The following is a 14,295-nucleotide window of genomic DNA, read 5'->3' as shown; positions in this document are numbered from 1 at the left end:
TGGCTGGACAAATATCTGAATCTGATCAGATCAAACAGTTCAAAGAATTTCTCGGAACATACGGTAAACTTACAGAAAACTGCTTCCTGGATTGCATGAAGGATTTCAGTAGCAGAGAGGTTAAACCAGAGAGGTGACTTGCTCAGTCCACTGCCTACAGAAGTATTTAAAAATGGCACAAAGGATCTCCATGAGATTTCAGGAGTACCATGTTCAGCAGAATGAAGCTCTGGCAGCTAAAGCAGGACTGCTTGGCCAACCTCCTTAGACAAGAGCACTCTGTTCACCTTGAGGTGGGGGAATGGGAGAGAATGTCAGCAAGGTGAGAGGGTTCCTTAAAAGCGGGTTTCTGCCTAAGACACTGTATCATCAACCTGTAGCCTAAAAGTATGAGAAATCTTGGTTCATTTTTCAGGAGAACATGAAAATTGCACAATGTCAGAGCATTAGGTATGTCATCAACTTGGTATGTGAGCACAGGGGGATGTCCTGATCATTCTGCTGTTTTTTCCTGTATGCATTCGTCATGTACTGTCATGTCACCAGAAACTGTGAACTTCCTGGATAATAAAGTTTCAACCCCAGAACACTTTTAGTTTAAACATTTGAGACTGCACTTAGAGAGCCATCACAGGCTCAAGAACACCAGCAAACGGTGTGTTAGAGGATATCTGCTCTGAACGAGGAGCACTCATCCAAAACAAGGCAAGAGCTACGCTGATCCTGTAACTCATTGGAAATGTGCCGTTACAAAAGCCTGTGAACACATTTCATCTGGCATGAACAAAACAGACCAGGGTAATGTTCCCACATAGGGCAACCTGAGAGACACTGTTCACAGCAAATGTAAATGTGGAAACAACTTAGAAATGATGTTAACAAGGTACAGCCCTCTTGACTCACCCATCTTCATTCCAGTCCTGGATGTCAACACTTCAGTCTCATCTCTAGAATCTAACCTCAGCAATTTGTGTAATCAAATCCCATTGCCACGTGTATCCCAAACTCAGAAAAAGATGGCAAAACCTCTCAGGAGCTGGATGCAACACTGCAGGTTCTTACACCACTTGCTGTTCTTACTATTTTTGAGACTAAATTTTGCATGGCCAGCCTCTCAGAGACATGTGTTTTAGAAATGGAAGGACAGAGTGAACCCCAAACATACAGGAACTAATAGGCAGATTACTTTGAGATAAAAGGTTTTGAAGTGAATCTGGCAATGCCTGGGGCTTCATTTATTATCTATCTCGCATGACGTTATATAGATTTGCCCACCTCTGTATTGCAGAAAAGAACCTGCAGGGAGTCCTAACAAAATGTTACCTAAATCCACTCAGCATGACGATGTTGAAAATAAGGCTGATCTCATTCCGAAGTTTATTAACATGGATTTTTAATTTCAGACCTGGAATGTTACAAAAGTGCTCTACTTGATGCTGTTGATGCCTTGGCTGGAGTGCTGTGTCCGGATGTCGCTGTACTGGAGAGCATCCAAAGGAGAGCAACGTGAATGCTAAGACATGAGCTGAGCATGACCTTGTGAACAGGTTGATGGTTGTTCAGTTTAGATAGGACAAGAATCAGGTAAGGACACAATAACAGTCTTTCACTTGGTAAAGGACTGACATAAATGTTCACAGAGACAGCTGTGATGATGTGAAGGATGATGTGAAATCACACAACCTGAAGCAAAGATAAATATGTTGGTGACTATGGAAAATGCATAACTGCAAAGCTTAGAAGCCCTGAATTAGGCTACTCAGGGCAGCTGCAAAGTTCCCTTCAGTGGAGGTTTTTAAGAACAGACAATAAAATCGCTGAGATGGAAGAGTGCCCTTGACTCTGCCTCTATGTGAGTTTGTGTCAATGGGGCGCCAGGTAGATTGTTTATTGACGTCCTCCAATTACCTCTTTCTGTTTCTCTACACTGCTTCAGTTTCTGTGCAATGAATGAGTTCAAAGAGCTTCAGAGAAGACATGCAAGACTACCAATCTGCGTACTCAGAGCTGTGTTTGGACTCTGCTGTACCCGCCTCAGACAAGTTCCAGCATTCCTTTCTGGACCACTCCAGCACAACATTCCCACTGGTTTAAGCACAGAGGAGCTGAACTCTATCTACAGCCTTGTCAAAGGTCTTCCTGAAATGATATTTCCAGAGAAGGGCTCTGGTTCAAACCTTCTTCTACATCAATTCACATTTTCCATCCTTGTTTACAAAGCATATACATTTTCTTCTTGACCTATGACTTTAAGTTGCTCTATTCCTCTGTAAGCCTTTCCATGAACTGGTGATGACCTTTTTACATACTCAAATAGTCTACATGGAAAATTAAAATAATTTAGTCCCAGCTATCTTCAGATCAGGCAGAAATCATACCATGACCAAGCAGGACTTCCTGCAAAAATAACTCTGCAAGCCTAATGTTTGCAAGGGGCAGTAGCTGGAATGGGAACCACTCAGCCAGATAATTGAGAGCACAGAAAATACTGCCCAGCTGTATGGCCAAATTATCACATCCTTCAAGCAGTTCTAATGCTCTGAGTGCAACCGACAGAACTTTCCAGGAGCACTTCAACATAGTCTGGACAGTATGTCATCCTCCCCCTCCCACAACAGTTCACAGTTGGACATACTGCTTATCAGTGGAGAACAGCAATCTGCTGGATCAGTGACGGTATTCTGACATGAATAAGCATTAACTGCAACAGTTATTGGCTAAGCATTAACTTAGAGAAGGAGGAAAGTGTGAAAGTGTCTGCCACATTTGACAAGACATTAGCACTGTCCCGGTTGCTGGCTAGCTGTACCGTTGACCTGTTTGGGAAGTCACCATACTAACACTAGACCTCTGGCCTGCCTCTCTCATGGTGCTAGGTAACAAAGTTCACCAGCACTTACAGGCATTTCACTGTGTTGGGATAGGAAAGACCTGCTGAGAACTAACTTTTCTTCAGAGTACATACCTCCATCTTTGGCAAGGAGATGGTGCCCACAAAGCTCATGGTTTCTCTGGCCTTTCCAGCGTAGCATCATGCAGAGATGCCTGGGTTGTACCAGAGCCAGAAGTAATATATTGATGATATGCTGTATTATCCCTTGCAGCAGGGTTTGGTAGCTCATGCCTGGTGGCGAGACTACTTCTAAAGACTCTCACAGCCCTGTGACTTGGTTTCCCCAGCTCAGGTAATCTCTGTTGACTCAGCGGGACCTGGCTTATTCCACCTATCCTTCTGTCTGACTCCCAGATTTCCTCTTTCTTCTCTCTTACAGGCAGACACGTTCGGTAACCTCTCTTAACCTGCCCAGGCATTTCTTCTTTCTAGAGTCTTTGGGACAACATTTCTCATTTGATACCAAGTTAATGATGAGAAGATTTCCTGGTTCTGGGTGCGTCTGAAACACAGTGTCCAGTTCCCAGGCTCCCCAGTATGAGAGAGACACAGACATACTGGAATGAGTCCAGCAAAGGGCCATAAAGATGATTAAGGGTCTGGAGCATCTGTTATACCACGAGAGGCTGACAGAGCTAGGACCATTTAGCCTGGAAAAGGAAAGGCACGGGGCATCATGTCAATGACTATAAATAACTGATTGGGGGAAATAATGAAGCACCCAACCTGGAGTGGCTTCTTTGGTGAGGGATTATGAATGCAGAAGTGTAAGTTGAAACAAGCATTTATTTGTTAAAATACAGAGTTGTCCGTCCTCACATAGCCACTCCATGTAGAGGTATTTTATTCCTACTGAGTTTTCTATATGCTGTGTCTGGGAATGTGGCCTCTCTTGTGCAGAAGTAGAGATGAACACACCTTTGACATCAGTGGGAAGAGGATAACAAACAACTCTGCAGGTGCAACGTCTTCAACCAGCACAGTTCTTTGCAAGGTGAATATTAGTCCTCACCCTCAGCTCTTGGCCCTCTCCTAGGGCTGTAAGACACGTCCGGGGCAACTGAGACTATGACCACCCCGTGTGGACAGCCTCCTACATTCTGCTTTAGGAGATTTGTCAAGTCTCATTGCAAAAGCAGTTAATTGTGCATTTTTTCTCCTTTGTTCACACTGAGAGACCATTGTCCAACCTTTCTAATGGGTGGTGGTTGCTCAATGCCATAAGCAGATTTGCACTTGGTTGGATCCAAGGATCCTCCAGCCCAGTTGCTTTTTGTCCAACATGGGCTACAGCAGAGGCCCGAGGGAAGAGTTTCACAAAAGCAAAGCAAGCCTGTAGCAGCACATCTTCAGAATGTTCTTTCCACTGCTGGTAATCAGAGAAAACTACAACAAAACTTAGGAAAGCGTTAAACATACACAACATCCAGGAGCAAGGAGGCCTATATCTCCTTTGCTTGCTTTGAATCTGCCACTCATTAGGGTCTGTTTTGGTCCTTAATTATCAAATTGGATGGTGTATTTTCTCCATGGCCACATAGCAGCATACATCACTTTTACATTCCCTGTCAGCTGTCTAGGCTGAAGAGTCCTATGTCATTCTAGCACAGCAGTCATCCCGCCTCTTTGACACTTGTTCTGCTCTGCATCTTTCCAATCGGGCCGTATCTTTTTTTGAACTTAATTAAGCTCAGTTGTCCCCATGCCAGCATTTTCCTGTGGCTTAAATAGCTCTGCCTGCCTTTAGGCATTTGGATGAAAGGCATATGGTGCCATGAGGTGTGTGTGGAGGTGAAGGACACATGGAGAGAGGAACCAGGAGCTGCTAAATATTAGAAGGTGTGAAGGGAGCAGATAGGTGGCTGGCACAGGACAGTTTAGCTCCGTGGCTGCCTGTGGAGCTTATAGCAGCTGAGCCCTGTTTTATCCTTTTCAAACAGCCACTGAGCATTTTTTCAGACGCTCGATCTCTGGGGCGAAAGCCCTTGTTTTCAGTGACCGTCCAGTTAGTTCTTCCTCAGAAACAACAGAAGAGCTTTCTCTTCTGTGCATAAAACATGACCTTTGGGTAGTGCGTAATAAGTTGGATGATCAGACAGTGTTTGTTTCAGACATAAAACACACAATGACTTTAAGAAACACACACCCAGGCACAACAATATTTCATGGGAGAGTTGGCTAAAAGGGAAAGGGGGGGCAGGGGAAGTTGCACTGACCTTAGATAACACATCTCAATGCGAACAAAAATAAAATAAACACAAATTAGTCAAGGACTCCAAATCGAACTGCTTGATGATAAGGATTCAAACAGGCAACAAACAGGCTGTGAGATACTTTCTCGGTGATGTCTGAGGAACTGTGTTACTCCAGCTTTGAGCCTAGCATGGCGCAGGGGGCTGAGCTAGCTGCTGTGCTGAGGGATCTGCAGGACTGGAGCAGAGGTTTAGGCTTCGGGAGGGCAATTTTTGCTTTTTGTGAGTTAGTTGCGTGCAAACGGATGCCATGGCACTCGCAAGTGAAGGGATGAATGCTCTCCATGCCACATTAATAAGCCAGGCTGAAAATAGTAGTAGCTGAAACTGAAGTGAAAAAGGCATTTAAATCCTTGGAAAAAGAAAGCTCTGACCAATTCTTGCCCTCTTCCTGGCATTTCTTCCTCCCTTCTGCTTAGGAGGTTTTTCACAATTCCGTCTAAAGGCTCCTACTTGACCTTTGCATTTGAGTTTTTTAGACGGAACAAAGAAAAAAAAAAAACAAAAAAGAAAACACAAAACAATGAGTTCCACTCTGCTATTCCAACTCTTCGCACGTAGCTGAGTACCTTATGTTTTGAAAGGCTGCGCAAAAGCACACCCCAGCATACATTTGCTCCCCTCTGATGGCGGGAATGGGAGAAGGGATGTAGCTATGAACTTTCCCTTCTTCTCCTCATCCTTTTTGGAGCATCTGCAGTCATTAATGGCAGGCCTATCTCACACCTGGCAGTAACGAAGAGAGAGATTTGGAGCTCTGCACTGTGTGAGTACAGGGAAGGTGGAACTCTCCATGTACTCCCATATTGATATAGTGAAAAGCGAGGTCTAACAACATCCGTTGAAGTGGAATTTCCATGGGCTTCAATGAGTTTTGGATTAGGTCCCTAAGTCAGGCCAGCCACGGGTTACTTCTATAGACTGAAGTACTAGAAAGTCTGATGACTGCACGCTTCCTGCTCGTTTCATTTTATTAACCTCTTGATTTTTTTCCTGTTATTGCTGCAATTGCAGCTGGCTGTATAGGAAGCTACTGCAAGTTGTGTAGGTGTCAGCCATTTGGAGTTCGTATGATCCCACTCTGGACAGCAGGAGTTTCCTGCCTGAGGGCCTGGCCTGTCACACCTAGCAAGAAAAATTTAGAAGTACAAAATAGCATCCACCTTTTGCATAAAGAATCATATAAATGGAGGGAAATCCCCTAGATCAGTGAAGGTAGGTCTCTGTTGTCCGTATCTCCTAATTCCTTTCTGTAATGATCAAGCCAGAGAGAAGAAATATTTGTTTATATTTTGTTCCACTAAGCTCACTTCCAGCCTTACTATTTTTCTACTGGTTTGTCTTCCAGCGCACAGGATAACTCAAAAATGTTAACTAGTGATAGTGTTTAACTTCTTTGAAGGCTACACTTGTCTGTAATGTTTTCAAAATCATCACAGCTCTTGCATCTTTATCATTGGCATGGGGTGTGAGACCAAGAGAGAATATCATCAACACAGATGGGACTAGTTTGTTTTACTAATGTTCAGAAGACTTTAAGGAATATTAGACTTCAGATAGATGCTTGGCCTGGTTCAAAGTAACATCACACTTCAGATTTAGTTCCAGTGTTTTGAACCCCTATGGTGCATAGTGGGCTCACATGGCATTAAAAGCTTGGCAACGCAAAGACAACTTGCACCTGATGGCAGTTTTGCTCATGAGATCCAACACCAAGCTGGGTAGAGGAGTGGTATTTCTCAGGCCACAGGGTGCCTTCAGGGAGCTTAAACAAACACCTGCCACAAGATGTAGGGCCAGAATAGATGACCTGTTGAGGTCTCTTTCTGCCCTGTTTTTTCCAGAAGACCTAGTCAATAGTTAGCTTGATCCCTGTCTCAGCCAATGCCAATGCCAAATTCACAGAAATGATTCAAAGAACAGTCAGCAGCACAGCCTAGGCTGCCTTGTTTTGTAGGGAAAAGGAGAGTTCAGGCACCTGGAGGTGAGTTGTGCCCTGACGGATGGCCTCAGGGTTAGGGAACAACTCCCGCCTCTCATGCTGCACTGTTGCTGTTGCACGTGTTTCTCCTAATCCTAGCACGGCCTAAGGTAAAATGCACATTTCAAGATCAGGAACATTCTTCAGCACCTCTGCATCCCTTAATGGGATGAGGCTGGTGCTTAACTTTGGTGCCACCTCTTCTCTGGCAAATATTCAGAGGCACTTGTGTTTCTCTCCGCTCACTGCAATCTAAGTTTTACTTCAGTAGGAATCTCCTCTGCTTCAACACCCTCAAAAGCATCTGCACCTACATTAGGCATAGGGGAAGCCTTCTTTAAGTGCTGTCAGATGGATTAAGTCTTCGCCGAGTTTGGTACTATGATGCTGAAACAGTGCTGGAGTCACCCCTGCAAGGCTGTCCAGAAATAAGGCAATTAGGAAAAGAGCAGGCAGCTTTTGAGACAGATTTTCATTAATAGCACAGAACACTTCCCCCATAAGGACAGGCTGAGAGAGTTGGGGTTGTTCAGCCTGGAGAAGGAGAAGGCTCGGGGGAGACCTTATAGCCCCTTCCAGTACTTAATGAGGGCCTACAGGAAAGCTGGGGAGGGACTCTTTATCAGAGAGTGTAGTGATAGGATGAGGGGTAATGATTCTAAACTGAAAGAGGGGAGACTTTGAGTAGAAACCAGGAATAAATGTTTTACTCTGAGGGTGGTGAGGCACTGGCACAGGTAGCCCAGAGAAGTTGTGGATGCCTCATCCCTGGAGGTGTTCGAGGCCAGGTTGGACAGGGCGTGTCCTTACTGAAATAAGGGCCAGTGGTTATTCACAGCAATTGGACTTTTTAAGCCGTAGGCTTGAAACAGGACGGATAGTGAGAGGAAGGAAGGAAGTGCCATCAGTCCTGTTTTACAGCCGGAGACACTTGAGGCATGCACAGGCTCATCCGGGATCTCAGCCATACCATCGATTGACCCGTAACCCGTATTTTAGGGACACCCATGCAGTAATTTAAAGAATTTTTCCCTCAAGAAGGAAGAGTAAAACAGTTTCAGGAGCAAGGGGCATGCTGCGAACAGCCTGTCATAAGGCACGTAGGGACAGCTTTGGAATGAAGATGGGTTTTACACACTCCACCTGATGGTTGTCGAGGGGCAAGCCTGTGGTCACAGGAGCGAGCCGAAGCAGGAACTCTAGTAGAGCTTTTCCTCTGTGCGTGAACAATTGGGGGAAGCTCTGCTGTTTTGAGGAATTTCCGAGGACAGTAAATTACATACTAGATCACAGCTCTATTATGGTTTTGGGGAAGGCATTTGGAAATTAATGTTTCGTATTAAAATTTAAATGGGGAATACATACAGCTCTGCTACTCACAGGCATCCTCAAACCTGGCCTGCCACAGCATTTTCTCTCCTGTTGAGGTGGGTTTAAGCAGAGCCTGGATCGACAGCAGCCAACCACATAAGCAGACACTCGCTATCTCTGTGCTTCTGTGTTCTGCTGCCAAAAATGGTATTAGATGTCTCTGCTTCACAGGGTGTTTAGAGAGAACCTGGGGCAGGAATAACCCATAGGTGCTCACCCTAACAGCCTGATAAAGCGAGAGCTGTGGAAATACCTAGAAGGCAAAATAGACACAGCTCCCCTTTCAGCCAGAAGGAAGAATTTCAATGCCCGGAGTGGTCAATTTTAGGTGACCTTTGACTTCTTCCTAAAACAAATATGACTTTGTGTAAATCAGCTGATTGAGATGACATAGGGGAGGTAATGGTTTGGTTTTTTTTTTTCACTGGGCTGTGAAAACCCTTCTTATTCAAAAGTGATCCATTAGAAGGTGGCTAAAAGATGCACTAGATATCCTGTAGTGGTGGGTTGACCTTGGCCTGAAGCTAAGCTCCCACACAGCCACTCACTTATTCCCCACCCACCAGTGGGACAGGTGAGAGAATAGGAAGAGTAAAAGTGTGAAAACTAGTGGGTTGAGATAAGTACAGGTTAATAAGGAAAGAGGAAAGAAGAAAGAAGTGATGTGGAGGCAGTCACGCACTACGTCCCACAGGCAGACCAATGTCCAGCAAGTCCCCAAAGCAATGGCCACCTTGGAAGACAACCCTGCCCCCTGTCCCTGTTTTTTAATGCTGAACGTGACGCTAAAGTGTTTGAAATATCCCTTTTGTGAACTCCGGTCAGCTTTCCCAGCTGTAACCCCTCCCGGCCCCCAGCCTACACACTAGAGAGGCAGAGTGGGAAATAGAGAAAGCCTTCATGTTTGTGCAAGCACTGCTCAGCAACGGCCAAAACGTTGGTGTGTTATCAACACTGTTTTAGCCACAAATCCAAAACACAGCACCTTATGGGCTGTTATAAAGAGAGTTAATTCCATCCCAGCTATACCCAGTACACCATCTTGTTTGGCTCTCTCAGATGGGAGTTATGATGGAGAGGGGGAGGGCGTTGGGGCAGAATCATTACAGGCTTCTACAGGGATAAACTGCAGTTTGGAAGGAAGATAGGGGCTGGGTGCAAAAATGATGGATTAAGGTTACAACATCCATGCCAAGTCATAGGATGGTTGTGAGAGCGAAACCTCCCTTACAGGCCACCACCGGAAGCATAAAAGCCCTTAGAATAGGCTGCAAACATGGTCAAAAATTCCATAACAAAGTCCACTGGTGCAGCATTATAACATGCAAATATAGTACTGTAATTACTAGACAACCTGCCACAGTGAGTTAGCTGCTCTGCAGGAACTGCTTTTTCCTGCAGAAAACGTGCAGCGGATCCTTCCTCCATCAGAGAGAAACAAGCCATTGCAAATCATCTTTCCCAGTTCTTTCCCATGCTCCCTGGTCCTCCACACCCACCTTGTGCCTTCCGTCTCACTCACACACCTAATACAAGCCCGCTGCAGGGCCACCATCACAGCCCCCCAGTTTCTGCCCTCACCCCGTGCTGGCTCGGTCCTCATGCAGGATGCTGCCGAGTGCAGATAAGGGGGACAAGCTGCTGCTTCCTTACCACACACAGCAGGGACTGGATCACATTAGCTGATGGGTGGTAACTGCCCGTAGGCATGCTGAGCAGCACACAAGACCATTTGAGAAAAAAACTCTGCATAACCATGCAGCTACAGTGACTCAGCTCACAAATCGCAGTTGGACCCCTCTTTGAGATGACAATCCTAAGAAACTGTTTCATGGAAAACTGGAAAATGGTCTTCTGAAAGGAGTTTGGGTTTATTGTATGTTTATCCCACTTAGTATTTAAAAGCCATGATTCTTACACCAGGCTAGGAAGGCCCAGAGAAGCTGTGGATGCCCCATCCCTGGAGGTGTTCAAGGCCATGTTGGATGGGGCTTTGAGCAACCTGGTCTAGTGGGAGGTGTCCCTGCCCATGGCAGGGGGGTTGGAATCCAATGATCTTCAAGGTCCCTTCCAACCTAAACCGTTCTATGATTGCATGATTAATTCCGTCAGCAAATCATTTCAGTTTCGAGTGCAAGTAGATTTGCTTTGTAATGTGCAAATATAGCCCCAACTAACGATGCCCTGATGGATGATGCAATTCACATCCATGCTTGCCGAATGTAAGCCCTTGTTTCTTCTGGCAAACCGTGAATCACAGCCATGAACGGTGGCAGCAGCAGGGAGGCTTTCTTGATCAAGGTGAATGGGTTAAAAAAGGAACTCTAGTAAAGGCTGCGCTGGTCTTTTGTGTTTTAACAATGAGAGGAAGCTCTGCCTAGTTTGAGGAATTTCCCACGTCTCCAATTCAGACTTCGGAAAACTGCTTTATTAAGCCTGTCTAAGAGGTGTTAAAAAAATAAAAATAATCAAGGAGATTAGGACAAAGATATCTTCCCCAAGCCTACGCATGTTCTGTTTGTTTGTTTTTTAAACCTGGATCACCGGAGGCAAACTCAGAGGAATCTAGGGAAGTTAAATAATGACAAAAGCCAAATACACCAGGTTCCTGCTGAGCTGGCCGAGCCATTACTGAATTCAGTCAAGTGTCACTGCTATGCAGATGTTAAAGGTTTGCCCTGAATTTTTCTTATGTGTCACTTCATTCTGCAATGTTGCCAGACATAGCAAGACAGATTAAGTGAAAGAAAGAGATGAGGAACTTTCTGGGTGAGGGGAAGACCTATGGGTTGAGAAATGCCATTTTCTCCATGCAGCACCAAGTGATGGAGCAAGGAGAAACAGAGCCTCAGGCTTCCAAATTCCCAACATCCTTTCCCTTGTCATTCCCTCGCCTGTTACAAGCTCATTGCCTCCCATAAAACTATCACTGGAAGCGCGAGTTACAGCATTCAAACAATTACACCTTTCTCCCCTAAATCTGAAATTTCCTCGTGCATGTAGGTGAGCATCACTTTCCCACTGATGGGGAGAGAGAAACAGGGTTGTACAAGGTCACACCACAGCTGTATTTTTTCTGAGTCCCAGTCAGTACCAGTGGGTACTGCTGCACCAGAGATGTTTGGATGGAGCTGGACTTTTGGCTTACAGACATCCAATGTAGGCGAAAGCATCAGAAAGTATCCCTGCATCCCCCCCGGCACCGAGCACTGCCAACAGCACTCCAGCACGACACCATAAAACGGGCAGCTCAAAACACAGGTAGAAAAGAATGGAAACAAGATAAATGTGACACTCAGGGACAGTACACAGCAGTGTCTTATCTTGTGGCCATGGGTGCCCCAAGTCCCTCTCCCCTGTCAGCAAGGGTCACCTAATACGGAACTGAAGGGGGATGCGAGAGACTGCTATTAAAAGAAACAAACGCCGTCATTTTATACACCTGACAAAAATATCGTGCCTTTTATCTGCATTGCAAATCCCAACCGCTGCAAGCATAAAACAAAGTGAAAAAATTGAAATGCTATTGTGGTTGATCTGTTTTTTTTTTTTGGTTTTTTTTTTTTTTTTTTTTTCTGAAACTATGTACCATGCCTTAGGAGGTAATAAATACAGTCCAGATTAGCACAGTATTTCTGTGCACATCCCTCTCTACCTCTGCAGCCCCGAGTTTAAAGTAGATTAGACACAGCCTCTAGCCAAGCTAACAGAGAGTAGCACTTTGTCAGAAGCTTACATGGCTTAATACTAATACCCTGAAAAGCCAAAAGCATCCTATAGAAAACTGCCAGCTAATCACCACAAAAATGAAACGTGCACCGATCGCAGTTTTCCCAGTAGAAACCTGCAGCGGGTTTACAGGTCATGCAAAGCTTGCACCGCAATATCAGAACCTGGTCTTGAAAATTCCTTCAAGCCACCTTCACCCACCCCGAACTGTTAAACTGCACAAGACCAATGCTACATTTCACGTGCATCATCCGTACCTCTAGGACAAGTGCTGGTCGTGTCAGAGTCTCTTCCAAACTTGTCCTCCCGTGCTGGGAAGGAAACTTCCCATCCAGGTGTCAACTCCTGCCCCAGTCTCTGCCCTTTGCCGTCCCAAGAGCTGGAGACACACCTGCTTTTCCGTGCGTGCTGTTGGTTGTTGGGCTCAGGGGGTTTATTTTTTTGTTTTGCTTTTCTTTTTGGAACAAATGAAACAGCCTGTGAGCAGTTGTCAGTAAGCAAGAGAGAGAGAACCTTTTGGCTTGTGGTGATTTAATCAAGCAAACCCCGTGACCTCCCTTTCCTGCGACCAATGGGAACCCATCCCTTCTCCACCAGCATGGGGTGGAGTCGCAGCTAAAAAACCCAAGCCTGAAAGCGCTATGCTGGATGGGCAGGGCAGATCTTCCTTCTCCGTTTGTTATGTCAGGGAACACGGTGATTCCTGCTGGTCTGAAACACAGAGATGACCTCTGACCAGGAAGGAACCTGGGAAATATTTTCTAAGTGATTTCCTGCTGTTGGGGGCGAAGTGGATGTAAACGACACTTGGGTGGGGGTGCACACAGAGTGCAGTTTCAAGATGAGGAAAACACTTTTTTGGTCATCAGGGTTGTGGAAGTAAATAAAATTACTTTTTTTTTCCTAGGATAAACTGTTCTTAAAGCCTCAGTTGTCACTATAGACAGTGATCTGGAGCCTAAGTTGCATAGGTGCTTCTCAGACTTTCAGCTACGGTGCCTTTCATGCTAAGAGGTGCTGAGATACTCTGCAATTTAATACAGGAGAGCCTTTCCACATAGAACTCGTGTTTGGCAATACCCCAGCAATGCCGCTGTGGCACAAGGGCTCTCTGTCAAGGTCCAGAAGAAATCTGGTCAGGCTCATGCGTCCAGAAGCATAGAATCATGCAATCATAGAATGGTTTAGGTTGGAAGGGATCTTGAAGATCATTGAGTTCCACCCCCCCTGCCATAGGCAGGGACACCTCCCAATAGACCAGGTTGCTCAAAGCCCCATCCAACCTGGCCTTGAACACCTCCAGGGATGGGGCCTCAACAACCTCTCTGGGCAACCTGTGCCAGTGCCTCACCACCCTCAAAGTGAAAAACTTCTTCCTAATGTTTAATCTGATCCTGCCCTCTTCTAGTTTGAAGCCATTCCCCCTCGTCCTATCACTACATGTCCGAGTAAAAAGTCCTTCCCCAGCTCTCCTGTAGGCCCCCTTTAGGGACTGGGAGGCCGCAATAAGATCTCCCCGGAGCCTTCTCTTCTCCAGACTGAACAGCCGCATCTCTTTCAGCCTCTCCTCATAGGAGAGGTGCTCCAGCCCTCGGATCATCCTCATGGCTCTCCTCTGGACACGCTTTCTAACAGCAGTTACTTCATTTCAGCAGGCTTTTCAGTTTCATTTCCTTTTGTCTGGCTAGAGCTGGAGGTTTTATTCCCATTTATCTCCTTGTGCTGTTTGGGATGTGAAAAATAAGATGCTTAGGAGGTCTAAGAAAGAAAATGCTGTAGAGATACTTCAACTAGAGTGACAGAATGGTTATTTATTTAAAATAGAGCACCTGAGTGATTATTTTTGAAAGTATATAGAAAGCACTCATTGTATGTTTATTGCTCAGTCTTGTTTTCCTGACTTTTATTCCCATCTATACTGTGGTTTGTTGGTGGGTATGGAGGTGGATGGAAGATGGTTTCCACCTCCCTGGTAATTTCCAAGGTTTCAGAACTGTTCCTGTTCAATAACGAGATAAGTTTAAAATCTTCAAGAAAGCCTGGGGCAGATTTTACTGTCACATCTGGCA

At 45.4% G+C, this 14,295-nt stretch overlaps 1 protein-coding gene across 1 annotated transcript in view; it reads right to left on the bottom strand.

The window, feature by feature from the left end:
- ADGRF5 (adhesion G protein-coupled receptor F5) overlaps positions 1–12,658 on the bottom strand; it is a 56,397-nt gene extending 43,739 nt beyond the window's left edge. The window contains exon 1 of the mRNA XM_082480761.1: positions 12,484–12,658. The gene's annotated coding sequence lies outside the window, so the exon portion shown is untranslated. The remainder of the gene's footprint in view (positions 1–12,483) is intronic.
- Between the last annotated feature and the right edge of the window lie 1,637 nt (positions 12,659–14,295).

Source organism: Vanellus vanellus (genome assembly GCF_965231255.1).
Source record: "Vanellus vanellus genome assembly, chromosome: 3".
NCBI lineage: Eukaryota > Metazoa > Chordata > Aves > Charadriiformes > Charadriidae > Vanellus > Vanellus vanellus.
Note: the sequence above shows the minus strand (reverse complement) of the source record. Positions and strands in the feature narration are given on the sequence as shown.